Here is a 14,544-nt window from a genome sequence, read left to right on the forward strand (position 1 = left end):
GAAAAATTGACTCAACCTCTCCTCACAATTCTCACTGACTTATTTGCTTAGTTTTGTTTTTCACAGCTCCTTCCCAAAAGCTGTCTTGTATTTTCTCACCTAGCTACCAAATGAGCTAAGAGGGGAATTCAAATTGTCCCCTGAGACTCGGGTAATCAGCTGCCAATATGAAGAGCAAAGAACTGTCCATATGAGGTAATCAGTTTCTCCAGTGGTAGAGTGAGTGAGTCCTAATGACATTGATTAATTATTGAGGGGAAAACAAGAAGTATATGGAAGATAATTTTGTTAAACTGGAGTTAAGGATGGAAAATATCTACCAGTTTGGGGTCGAGGGAGTGTTTTCTATTTACTGAAAAAAAACATAAATGCTAGAAACACTGGAATTTCATGTTTAAGATTCCTCTAAACAATCAATCAGTAATTGTAAAATATGGAATAATTGAGTGAACACAAGAACCAAGGGGCACCCAATGCAATTAATAGGCAGCAGGTTTAAAACAAACAAAAGGAAGTACTTCACACAATGCACAACTAACCTGTGAAATTTGTTGCCAGGGAATGTGGAGAATAACTGGATTCAAAAAATAATTAGCCATTGATGGACTTATCCATGAATGTATCTATTTGCTATTCTGGTCAGGAACCCTGTGCTCTGGGTGTCCCTAAGCCTCTGACTGCCAGATGCTGGGACTAGATGACCTTGCCACATTCAAGTGCATTTAGGCCTGCAGTGACTCTTTAAGGTACATGGTTTCCTCCACATTATTGAGCCCACTAGTGTGGAATAATCTGGATTTGTGAATCCTGGGGAATCCACCCTGGGCTAGTATTACTTGTGACTTGTATGGTGTTACTAATGTACTCCCTCCAAATCAATCTTCCCCTTTCCTTTATATGCTTTCTCTATATTTTACCTTGTAAATAAAGTGTACTTTGATTGTTGGTTCATCCATTATGTGGGGGTCAGAGAAGTGTGTATATCTATATCTATCTATCTATCGAGACAGATAGATAGATAGATATGACATTGCACTCTATATGGTTTCATGAATACTGATGAGGTGAACATAATGTAACTGGAATATGCTTCATGCAAAAGGTCTCTTGTAAGGTATCATTACAAAGTTTATAATCTACTGAGTGTGGTCATCCTATATGTATAAATGTATCACTCTTGTATCTGAAACTAGAAATATGAAATATAACTCTGAGGGCATATTGTAATTGTGCAAAGTGCAGGCCATTAATGGTAGTTTGGAATCTTGATGGCTTCCATTAACCAGGACAATTGACTGTGGATGGCTCTGTTTTACTTGTAAGTCTTCCTGTATATGTGTGTGCTGGCAAGTGGGTAATGAAGTCTTACAGTGACATGTGATCATGTCACCTGAACTGGAATCCATCTTTAGCCTGGTGCTTTTCCATTGAGAAGGAGGGTGGGAACCCAGAGAGGACAAAGGATTCCCGCCTTATGCAAAAGATATATAAGTGAGTGGAACAGAACAAAAAAGGCTGCACTCATGAGAAATCCCCTAGCTACCACCTGAGCTGGAACAAGGACTATACCAAAGGAAAGGATTCTGCCCAGACTAGGAAGGCAGCCAGTCTGTGGTAGAAGCTTATTGAAACATCTCTGAGGGTGAGATTTTATCTGTATTCAGTTTTCTTACTGTATTAGGTTTAGAGTTGTGTGTTTTATTTTATTGTGCTTAGTAATTCACTTTGTTCTGTCTGCTATTACTTGGAACCACTTACATCCTACTTTCTGTATTTAATAAAATCACTTTTTACTTATTAATTAACCCAGAGTATGTATTAATACTTGTGCTTATCTCTCTATCAGTGTTATAGAGGGCGAACAATTTATGAGCTTACCCTGTATAAGCTTCATACACAGTAAAATGGATGTATTTGCGGTTTGGACCCCATTGGGAGTTGGGCATCTGAGTGTTAAAGACAGGAACACTTCTTAAGTTGCTTTCAGTTAAGTCTGTGGCTTTAAGGCATGTGGTTCAGACCCTGGGTCTGTGTTGGAGCAGACTAGTGTGTCTGGCTCAACAAGACAGGGTGCTGGAGTCCCAAGCTGGCAGGGAAAGCAGGGGCAGAAGTAGTCTTAGAACATCAGTTGGAAGCCACAAGGGGGTTTCTGTGATCCAACCCATCACTACATATATATACCAACTGAAAATAGTCAAAACCACATAGGAAGGTCAGGGAGGGTTCCTGACTATTGTAAACAGTCAGGTGGAGGCACCACCAGTTAGTGGCTAAGAACCCTGGCCCTTGAAACCTACTGCATCCAAAGCAGAGAGACACCAGGCAAAGGCTCCTGTTGATGATTAAAATAAAACCCTAATGTCTAATTTAGGATGGTCTACCTGGGCCACAGAATAAATCAAAAGTCTTTCATTGACTTAAATGAAAAGTGCAGTCAAAATCAACCTCTGACCTGGACTGGCTTCTTGGGCTAAGGAAGAGGGAGAATCCATCCTCTTCTCTCCTGAGATCCCCAGAACTGAAATTTGATAGAAGCAGGCAGTCCTGTTATCTGGCCTATTGGGCCCTGATTGGCCTCTGCCTAGTCCCAGGCCTTCTAGCAGCTGAAGGGCTATGTCTCTCCCATTACACCAACAGCTGGCCCGGGAAGGCCTTATAGGCAACCCCACAGGCCCAAACTCACTGCCCTTCTTTTCTTAATGGTCCACTTCCTAGGGTATGATGCATTAATGCAGCATGGTCTCCACTGGAGGGAGGTGGGGTTAAAGAGTTATTCAGTCATGGTGGGCAGAAATTCTCTCTCTTTACTTTAATAAACTAGTTCACTGTTAACTAAGCAATAAGATATGGCAGAACATAAACTGCATTGCATTAATTCATGCCTAATGTATTGCTGCAAGCCAGGAGGCGAAGGATAAGTCACCATCAATGTGACTATGAATTAGGACCACAGGGTGCTCATATTGGAGTGTCTCGTTGCCATTGTACAACATAATTTTGAAAATATTTATATTGTTAATTAAAGGTGTGCAGCACTGCAAATCACTTTTAAACTATGCTCAATGTATTTGTAATGTTTAAGTCTATATGTGGATTCAGCCTGGGTGGAGTTCAACCCTTCCTGCACAAAGCCCATTTGCAAGGAATTATGTGGAAGGGGGGGAATGGAATTTATCCCCACAGCCCCTGGGCAGTCCCTCATATCCCTTCTCACCCCTGCTTTTCCTGTTGCCACTGCCCTTCCTGTGGGGATAGGGGTGAGCAACTTGAGTCACATACATGTAGAATCTAAGGTACTACATTTTAAAAAAAGTCATTGCTAGCAGTCTTTAAAAAAGGAGGTTCAGAGTTTTGAACAGTGGCCAGATTCTTCTCCCTGTTGTGCAGCTGTAAATGTGGAGTGGAACAAAAAAACTAATTTCCCATAGAAGGGAGATTCCTCCCCCCTCCCCCCAAAAAAATAATTTTGGAAAATCGAATAGAAACATTTTTAAATGAAACAGAGCGGTGGCTGTCCCAACTCCAAGGGTTCCCTAGGCTGCATCCAGATCTTGGGGGAACAGCTTAAGGAGTCCTTCAGAGTCAGGAGACGCTCCAGCAGCAGAGCCTGGACTATATGAGATTCCCAGATCCCAGGAAGTCAGCATGATAACGGTCCCCAGAGCTACAGATCTTGGGAGCTCAGGGTTTCCAGCAGCCCACCAGGTGATCTGGTAGGAAATCAGATGGAAATCTGCCTCTGTGATGGTAGAAATTCATCAATAGTGGAAAATTTCCACAAAAAAATGCAGTTTCACAAAGAGGAATTTTCCAAGGAAAACCTGTATTGTTGGAAAATTCCCAACCAGCTCTAGTAAAGAGTGACTGGTTTGTGGCCTCTTACAAAGTCAGTGTGTCTGTTTACTTCACTATCCCATGTCCCTGAAGAGGTAACTGTGAATGCAGATACAAGACTGGAGCTCTGGAAAAGACTGTGCTTAAATAACTGACAAGTTGTGGGGGTGAGGAGGGGTTATCAGCACTGGTCCTAGGACCTCAGCACTGAGGCTGCATGGTCCCATTTTCATGAAAGGGTAAGAAACAGAGCGTCTGTGCCTAGGAAGTGTGCTAGAGAGGCTGAGGAAAGAGACAGTGCTGCCACCTATTCAGATTAAGGAAACTTTAAGGGACATGAAGGAGTACAAGAGACCTTAACACAGCACTCTAGTAGCATCCAGTTAGAGGAGCTCTACTATGGCTCCCATAAAAGAATAGGCTAGTAATTTGTGACAGTCTTCATTCTGGAATGTTCACTCTAAGCAACAGGTTATGGTAAAAAATTTGCTGACAACAGGTTCTGTGTTTAATCTATTCAATAGTGAATTTCTGCAATTAAATCAGGCAAAATGTATGGAAATATACTGCACTCAGAGAACATTGTATGATTAGATTCCTTTTTACTAGTGAAACCTAATTAACAACACAATAGGATATGATACAATGCAACCTCCTCACCCCATATCAAAGTAATTACTGTATCTCTTCTGTACATTAATTCAGGTTTTTTTTTCCCCATACGGTACATGCAAGAGAGTTTTTGGCAGGGTTTAGTTGCTAAGTCTGCCAAAAGTACTCTTTGGAAAGCTGTAATTCAAGTGGCAAATAAGTTTTTATGGATAATTAGCTGATTGAATGACCGCTTGAAGTAGGTACTTTTTAATATTCATGGATAATTCATGTCTATGAATATCTGATTACTTGTAGGTTTGTTTAAAGTAATCATTTTCAGATGGTTAAAAAGATTGACTCTTTATATTAATAACACCAAAGAGTACAAACTGGGATTTAAAGTGTAGCAAATGATATAGGCAGTGTAGTTGTGCAGTGTGGCATGAAAATTGCACACGATGTTGTGCAGTCACAGGGGTTAAGTAATCCATTATTTCCAGGAGAGATAACAGGAACTAGAAGTATGAACTTCATTAATGTAAGAGCACTTACACTCTCTCTCTCATGATCTCATGGGACTGAAAGAGTGTCACTCGCGACTAGAGTTCTCCTTCGTAGTGTGAGTTTGATCTGTTGACCTAGATTTAAATAGACACTGGTTTTTCAACTAAGCTACAAGTATGCTGTACTTTTAAATGATTAAATCTCCTTGCAGGGAGCCAAGGAAGGAGGACTGTGAAGACTTTCTCTTCTAAGAAAACTTCAAAAGAATCAACAAAAGATTCCAATGTAGTTCAGAAAAGTTCTAAAGCTAAACTGAGGTTATGTGATTCTTAAATTCCCTAGTCATCATTTGTTTTTACATAGTCATAACTGCTTTTTAAAAAATCAGTAGGAACTTTTTTTTCTTCTGGCCATTTTTATTTTTGATTAAACAAGTTTTAGTAATCTGTAACTCCCAGGAATAGCCCATTAATTTATGGCCCCCATTTTCCAAATTATTAATGTAGAGTGGAATTTTACTCTTTGAGGTGTCCCATTTGAAAGTACTACTCTATATGAGTAAATATGGCAAAGTTACGCCCTTAGCTGTTACTAAGTTGCCTGATCTATTCAATATTTGTAACTGAAATCTTAGTCAACAACTCAAGACATCATGTCATTGCTACATTAGACAAGATGGTTGCACTAGGAACTTATTTTTTTTATTACTAATGTGCATATTCATAACCCAATAGAAGGCTGACATCATAAGAGGTGGCTGGAAATTTTCCATCTGAATGATTTTACAGTGGAAAGTGCAGTTTCCACAAAAAAATTAATTTTATTTGGAAAATATCAATTTTTAAATTTTTTAAATTTTGCATTGGGAAAAATCAAAGTGACATATTTTGTTTTAGGCCAGTTTGACCCAAATCAGAATATTTTCTCTTATTGAGTTGACCATTCAAATAAATTAAATTGCATTTCCCTAGAGCATTGCCTTTTAGGATTTTTAGTTTGGGCCACTATTGTCTCTGATAGGCCAGCATCCAAAACAGATTACCTTTTCCATAATGCCATGCAGACCCATCTGACCAAACTGTGTGGTATATTAGTAGGCTCCTATAACTCTGGATGCATCATGGAAGATATCCTCCAGTATGGACTGGCCTCCTTAGATAGAGTACACCTCCTATGATGTGCCTAGAGCCATATGACTCCCCGATGTGCCACACAGCTCAGTCAGTTGGGTGTGCATTGCACTGTGGGAGATGAAGTCTTCCAAGGAGCCCATAGAAGACAATAAGGTCCAATCTACAGCTTGCATAAGGCAAAAGAAATGCAGTTTAATGTTGATCAAATTTGAAAGGAAGTGTTTCAAGTCAGTTCAACAAAATTAAAAGAAATAGGGTTTCTTCCTCTAGATGTAATTCTATACATCTTTCAGCTAACCCAGACAGAACAAAACAAATTGCCACCCGAAGGCATCATGTGGATCTGCCAACTTCTTTGCAACATTTTGGATCCATACACCTTAAGGAGTGTGTGCGTGTGTGTGTGTGTGCGTGCATGCGTGCATAGACCTTACTGAAGGAAAGCCAAGCTAAGGATTGTGTGAACTTGCAGAAAGGTGGAATGAAGAACATGGAGAAGCTATGCATTTGTTTTCCCATTCAAACAAAAGTTTTCATATAAGCCAAGCCAAAGAGGGAAACAAACCACTCGTTAAATAAACCTATTAAGCAATACTTTGCTAATAAAATTGAAATAGTTTTTAAATGAGGCTGGAGAGAAAAATAGTGGACTTTATAAAAGAAAACAAACTACAAAGCCCATTTTTGAGGGCTTAGGTCAGTAAAACTTTTTTAGTTCAATTCTGATGTCAGTTACACTCATGTAGAAGCAGCAAAGAATCCTGTGGCACCTTATAGACTAACAGACGTTTTGCAGCATGAGCTTTCGTGGGTGAATACCCACTTCTTCGGATGCAAGCAGTGGAAATTTCCAGGGGCAGGTTAACCTCGTTATCTCTAGCTTGCATCTTGCTTGCTTATATATACACCTGCCCCTGGAAATTTCCACTGCTTGCATCCGAAGAAGTGGGTATTCACCCACGAAAGCTCATGCTGCAAAACGTCTGTTAGTCTATAAGGTGCCACAGGATTCTTTGCTGCTTCTACAGAACCAGACTAACACGGCTACCCCTCTGATAGTTACACTCATGTAAATCAAGAATAGCTCCAGTGCCATCAATGGTTTTACTCCATATTTACATCAGTAAATATAGTACAGATATATATATTCCCATAGCTCTATGCACCTTTAATGATTCCAGTTAGCACACATAGAATTACATTTGTATAATTATAACTGGGGGATGACTTTCTTTGTTTGAGATATAATGCTATATAGAAAACAAATGACCATTATCATCAAAAAATTAGCAATCAATGATCAAATGGACCCAAAATCTAGCCTGAGCCTCTATTATCTATATCCATTTTACATTCAACACTCAATGAAGATGTGTATAAACGAAAATTAGATTAATAACTCATAAATAACAGGAAGAAAAAAGTAAAGGGAAGAAGATCATATATGAAGGAAAAATTAGCCCTTCAAAATTCAGAGGCAATCAACTGAATTTCAATAAAGGTGAGAACAGTGTAACGTAGCAAAGATTCTTCACAGACTTTTTAGCTTTCAAATTAGAGGATGCAAGCAGCATGGTGCACTTTTACAAGGCTGTAAAATAGTCACATTAATAGCCAATATCTTTAAAATCAAAAGTCTGCAAAATTATTCACTTGCCATGCCGCTGAATATTAATGACATCTAATACTGTAGTTTATTAACCTTTTACGTTAGTGGTCAGAAATGAAACATGCTGGGAACAAATGCATGACAGAAGGGAAAAATGTTTCTGACGGCTATTGGGCTTCATTTGACAGTTAATAAAAACCATCAAGTACATATTATGTTAGATTAACCAAGATCTGGATTCCACATGACAAGTCATTATTATTAAAGGCAAGTGGAGGGTATTTTCAAATACACCCTGGAGTGATGCATGCTAAAATATGTATGGCAAACTCTTGAATGTCAAGGACATTTTGTGCAGTGTGTAATGGAAAACTGCATGTAATGTGCAATTTGGGAACTATTTTATGTACCTCTGAAGACCTCAAAGCATCACAATGAATGTTTTATTGTAAGCTGTCACACTTGGCTGTAGGTCCAAGTGCATAGCAAATATTTATGGACAATCACAGTTTGGTGACACAGAGATTGTATTAAAGCAAAATCTGACATAAAGGAAAGGATAGGACTAAATGCAAAATTTCCTCCCATTTTTTTCTTTTTATTTATTTCATTTTCTTGTGTAATGATAACACAGGAACTTACATTCCAAAATTCATCTTATTGTTGTTTTTTGCTTCTAAATACAGTAGTGTCTCACTAGTCTTGACTTCATTATTCCACAAATCCAATATTTTTCACAAGGCCTACTGGTCTTACCCAACTTTTCTGCCAAGATTGAATAGAGGGTTGTAGTGAGGTTTTATATTGTTTTCATTATTTTTTTTTGTTCCATCACAGTCCCTTACATGACCACCTAACCCAGACCAGGATGTACAAAGACCCTATGCAGTGAGTCTGGCATTAGGCAGCTCTGGCAGTGTCCACATATTTTGGGAGCTTGAGCGCCAGGTAGGCTCCTCTTTCTGTCCAGTGTCTTTAAAGAGAATAATCTTCTTTAGGCTCATTACAACCAAATCTTATCTCTTCTCTCCTATGAGAGCCACTACAACCTTGACAAAACTCTGTATTTTAACTACACTGAATGTGAGTTCCAAGGGCAGGGAACACATTGTGATGGGTTCGACCCCCTTCCGGGGTGCCACCTGATGTGCTGGGGTCCCACTGAGCCTGCCTGTCCCACCAGCATGGGTACCCCCAACTCAGTGCTACTGTGTCAAGCTCTCAAGCCTCTTTCCAGCACACACACAGGTAGGGACACACCCAGATTTAGAATCACACAGAATCTGCAATCAGCTCTGCGTGGGAGGGCTCAGCTCGGGGAATTGCCCAGCACTCTGGTGCACACACCCTCTGGAGTGTAAATGCAAAATTATATTGTCTTGTCATATATTGTATAGAGATTTATACAGTGTAAACTCATGAAATTAGCCCCCTCCCTCAATGTGGAGGAAGATATGCACAGCTTTCTCCTCCTTCTTCCCCTCTCCCCAGCCCCCCCACATTATGAATGGCACAAACTAGGTTTTGGAATAAACAAAAAACAACTTTATTAACTACAAAAGGTAAATTTTAAGTGATTATAAGGGATAGCAAACAGAACAAAGCAGATTACTGAGCAAATAAAACAGAACACACAAACTAAGTTTAATACATTAAGGAATACTGGCTACAAATAATCATTTCTCACACTAAATGTTGTTTCAAGCAGGTTGCAGAGTTTCTTGAAGGTAAACTGCACTGCTTGCAGCTTAAATCTCTAGGGATTCCTTTTACAGGCTTATATGTCTCGCTTGGGCTCACCCCCTTCCTCCCCCAGCTTAGTTCTTTTGTTTCTTCAGGTATTTTCAGCAGTTTTCCTTCTTGGGTGGGGAGGCAGTAGAGAAGAGCCCGAATTAACTCACTCCCCAGCCTTAAATAGGATTTGCATATGGCAGGAATATTTTGTTTACCAGTTTTGACCTCCACCTCCTTCCCATGGAAAAGTACCAGCATTTCAAGATGTATTCTGTACCAGGTGACACAACCACGTGACCCTGCCATGTCAAATCAGCTTCCCAGGAAACTTCTCAGGAAGGAGGGTGATTAGTATCTTCAAAGTCCTATTGTCCTTACTCAGGGCCAGCTCTAGGCACCAGCACAGCAAGCAGGTACTTGGGGGGGGCAACAGAAAGGGGCAGCACGTCCGGCTCTTCAGTGGCAATTCGATGGCGGGTCCCTCAGTTCCCCTCGGGGGGAAGAGCCTGCTGCCGAATTGCCACCAAAGAATAAAGTGGAGGCGGTACAGCTGCTGCTGAAGTGCCACCGATCATGGCTTTTTTTTTTTCAATGCTTGGGGCAGCAAAAATGCTGGAGCCAGCCCTGTCCTTACTAATGGCCCATCCAGGCTGATTGTATACTGTCTGGTGGGTGTTCACCAAGTATACACACAGTTGTAATTATTACAACTAGTCAATATTTCTAACTTCAGATACAGAAATGATACATGCATACAAATTGGATAATCACATTTGGTAAATCAAAACCTTTCCAATGATACCTCACATGACCCATCTTGCATAAAACATCTTAATTATGCCATATTCATATCATAAGCAGGTTTCTATGAAGATTATGGGGCATAGGATCACACACATCTTTTATGTTCTGTCCAGCATACAATTCATCCACAAATAATAATTTTGTATCATTTCATGAAGTTAATAGTTAAAACAAAACTTGTGAAAATACATACACAAAGAGTGTTTTACACCACAGCATTCTTGATTGTTGTTAATGTATTTTTGCCACATTTGATTGCTTAGTATGTCCCCATTGGTGTCCTAGTCAGTATGAATTACCAAGGTTCTTCAGTAGGAGTACGTTCTTTTTCTTCTTCTTCTTTTCCTGTATAGTCCCCTGAAACGATAATCGTGTGCACTTCGGGGACAGAGTGTCATCCATATAACCCTTAACCAAGGTCTAGGGAGACTTTATAAATGATGAACAGGACAAAGAATATAGGTGACACTGGCCATGCATCCTTGTATCCAACTGTTATGTTCACATAAAAATACTCTTGCTTTAAGGTTGCAGTGTAACACTATTTATTTATTGGCATTGATAACAATAATGCACATGAAACCAAAACAGGGAGAGAAAAAGCATGCTCCTCCCAACATCAGGGAGGAACAACTCAATCCACTTTACTGTAGGCTGGCTCTCTGGAGAAATGAATGTAGTAGGCCCAGATCATATGCTTCCTTACAGAGCCTCCTAGCCTGCAAGCAGGACCAGGAAAAAATCCATATCATTTAAATTGTACTTTACAAGTTTAAAACAGTTTTCCATGTAGCATACCAACCTAATAACCAAATTTACTAATGATGTTCTATTAGTCTTTAAGGTGCCCTGAGCTATCACTTAGACCTCAAGGACTCCCTTGAAACATCAGCACTATTACTATCCGGAGATGTCAAGTCCACTTAATGTGGTTGTTACATGTCCTGGGGCTCTATTGTCTTGACCTGCTGTGGTTGTTGCCTGGTTGTTTCCCCTTATCTCATTCCCTGCTTGGTGTTAGAGAAGTTATCACTTATTCCTCCTCAGTATGACTCTATCTGGTGTGACAACTTCATATGACTCTAAGGCAACATCTTGTGACACTACTGCTGTTTATGACCATTTTTTTCACCCATCATCAGAATGCACAACCTCATTTTTTCAAAAGGTGGCGGCTTCCAGAACCCTAAAACGTTGGTTTTTTTATTTGTCTTTTTGCCTCTTTTATGGTTCCACAAATCCCCAGTGATTCTAACGTTTGTTTCCAACAGTGAAGACATTCTTTTTTTCATTTTTTTTGTTCAAATAAATGCCAGCAGATTCAACCATGCTTCATTGGTGCCATTCTGTAATTTAACAGGGTTGAATATGGATCAGAGCCAGACTCTGCAGCCTTTTTCTGAAGGTGCTTTATTATTTTGACAGTTTTCCACCAAGCTGTTGGACTGGAGATAATGCAGACTAGTGATCACATGACTGAATCCGAACTTCACTGCAAACTGCTTAAACTCACGCCCATTAAACTGTATCCCTTTGTCAGACGTTACTATGGCAGGAATGCCATGTCTAGCAAAAAATAGATTTGACATGCACAATCACATGTTTAGCTGTAATATGTTCAAGTAAGACTCTCAGGGAGTGAGAATAATGATCTAAGACAAGTATGTATTTTTTTTCCAGCCAATGTAAATAAAACTATCCCTGTTTTGCTCCAGTAGGCCATTTTTTCCTGTGCCTCCAACATGGCTCTTTCACTTGACTAGGATTGCAGTTTTGGCATATATGACAAGCCTCAACAGCTTCTTCAATGCCATTGTTCATTTGAGGCCAGTATAAAAGGCCTCTGGTCCTTCTCAGAGAGTTTTCAATCCCTAGATGACCTTTATGTATATTTTTCTGTAATGCCTTAGGGATCACCATCCTGATGCCTTTAAACAAAATCCCATCCAGTCCTGAAAGCACCCCTTAAATTGACAATAGAGGCTGGGAACATGCTGCCCCAGCCACCCTTCCCATGAGCCTTAATTATTTTCTGCACCATATCATCCTCAGCAATAGCTCTGGCAATCACAGTCCACATATTATCTGAGACCGGATAGAATTTTTAAATCAGTTTGACCTGTACAAAAATCAAACACTTGACTTTGTTCCAATGCATTTTGTCAAATGCTCCATAACGTATGTCTGCAACCATTAAATCTCTCCCAGGTTTGTATTCCATTTGCAAATCACACATTTGTAGATCAAAAATGAATTCTGTATTCTCACAGGGTTGCTACAAAGCCCCTTTTCAGCAATGGCAATATATGGGTTAGGGTCAGTTTCAGTTAACATCAGCCTCCCCTAAATAAAGACATGAAACATTTTATACCAACAGACTAAAGCCACAGTCTTCCTCTCTATTTGAGCATACTGACAGTTTTTGTTAGCACCCATGACTCATACACCATGGGTCTACAATTTTGTACCACCACAACTCTTGATAAGTTGTTCCAATGATTAATGATTAACATGCTACAGGGAGTCATTCATTTACTATGATTCTGAGTGTTGTAAACATCACCATGTTTCAGTGGGTCACAGCTGAGGATGCCAAGTTCAGGACAAACTGCTGCAAAATGGGGCAGACCCACTCCAAACTGGTGGTTATTTTTCCATTAGATATACCAAACCAGTAACAAAAGTAAACTTCTGTCTCACTAAACTGGTTAACAACAAGTCAGAAATGCAGTCTCCTTAGGCATTCCAGCTCTTATTTCACTACCCAGACACTAGACTTTGTGATGAGTGGTTATTTAAAACCAATTTAATCAAACAAAGCATCCTTCTACTCCCAAGAGATCAGCCAAACAGCTAGGTCAAGATATAACTCAGATCTTACCCAATGATTGCGCTATTGCCAATCCTTATATATCTAATATATAAAGGTTTATTTAAAAGAGAAAAGAAAGAAGAGAGAGTTAAAATGGTCAAGAAAAACAAATACATACACTTCTTGCAAAGTTCTTGTGTCAAGTTTGAAGCAATGATGTTACAGACTGCTGGCTTGTAAAGTCTCTGGTAAAATTCAAAAGATTGGAAGGTCCTCGGTCTATTGTTGGAATGCTCCTTTTAGTGTAAATCCATAGTCTGGAGATCAGAGCAGGAAAGAGGCAAAGTGGAGACACTTCCAGGTTTTTTTTTTATACCTTCTCCTATGTGGAGGGAATGCTCTGAGTCTTAGTTTGTGGGAAATTACAGGCACAAGATGGAGTCAGGGTCACATGATCAAGTCACATGTCCTTACATGCTCTGATGACCCATAGGAGGAGCCCTTACCCATGTTTTGGCTAATGTATCCACAGGAAGGCTCACCAGGTGGGGACAAGCTTCTTCTATAAGCACTGTGAGAGTTAAATGTTCTTTGATGAGCTATAAGTTTGAACAGTTCATTCACAATGTGCTGGCCAGACTGAATGTAAATTCCCTGGTGGGTGTTACCACAGGACAGAAACATTTGAAATATTAGTACTTACTCAATATTCATAACTTTAGACACAGATATGGTACATGCATACAAACAGGATAATCATATTCAGCTTATTTGATCATAATCAAATCACAACTTTTCCATTGATACTTTACATGACATACTTTGTACAAGATTTGTTGCAATTGTCTAGCAATGGCAATATTAATGATATAAATGATCATGTTTCAATCATAAATCATCACAGTATATGAACCTGAATAAAACAGAAAGTTCGGATATCAGAATAACTACTTAAAAAAATCATGATACTGTAGGAACTTTATGGGAAAATAATGTATCCTCAAAATTTCAGCAAACATCACACAACATTGTAACATATTTTAAAGGCTGATCTGACATTAGTTTCTCAAAGTCTGCCTAGGAAACAATGTGATAGTTACTATAATTAGAAAGTCAGACAGACAAAATGACAGGCTGGCTGATAAATTTAGTTCCAGGTAATTCCAGCCCATCACTGTAAAATGGTCTAATAGAATATTTAACTAAACCAAACACAGCAAACCACTTTATGATAATTATTAGAAGCAGTATATGTTTGTATGCATTGCATTGGACTTAAAACATATTTTGTGGTGCTATGCATGAAATACACTATAGGAAAAGCTGTGTTATCCAGCACTTTACAAACTGGAAAGCTCTATAAACTGGCATTTTGGGAGGAGGTGTAGGTTGTGGGATCTGGGTGGGAGTTTGGGTGTGTGAGGGAGGTTGGGGCTGGGGGCTGGGGTGTGGGAGAGGAAGCCAATGGGATCTGCAGGGGCAGTGCCTGCAGTTCCTGGCCAATGAGAGCTGTGGAGCCA

General features: G+C 39.6%; 1 long non-coding RNA gene across 1 annotated transcript in view; it reads right to left on the bottom strand.

Moving 5' to 3' along the window:
• LOC120399096 overlaps positions 1-13,488 on the bottom strand; it is a 62,062-nt gene extending 48,574 nt beyond the window's left edge. The window contains exon 1 of the long non-coding RNA XR_005594958.1: positions 13,203-13,488. This is a non-coding gene — a long non-coding RNA (uncharacterized LOC120399096). The remainder of the gene's footprint in view (positions 1-13,202) is intronic.
• Positions 13,489-14,544: the final 1,056 nt, after the last annotated feature.

The sequence above is a fragment of the Mauremys reevesii genome, linkage group 2 (assembly GCF_016161935.1).
Source record: "Mauremys reevesii isolate NIE-2019 linkage group 2, ASM1616193v1, whole genome shotgun sequence".
NCBI classification, from domain to species: domain Eukaryota; kingdom Metazoa; phylum Chordata; order Testudines; family Geoemydidae; genus Mauremys; species Mauremys reevesii.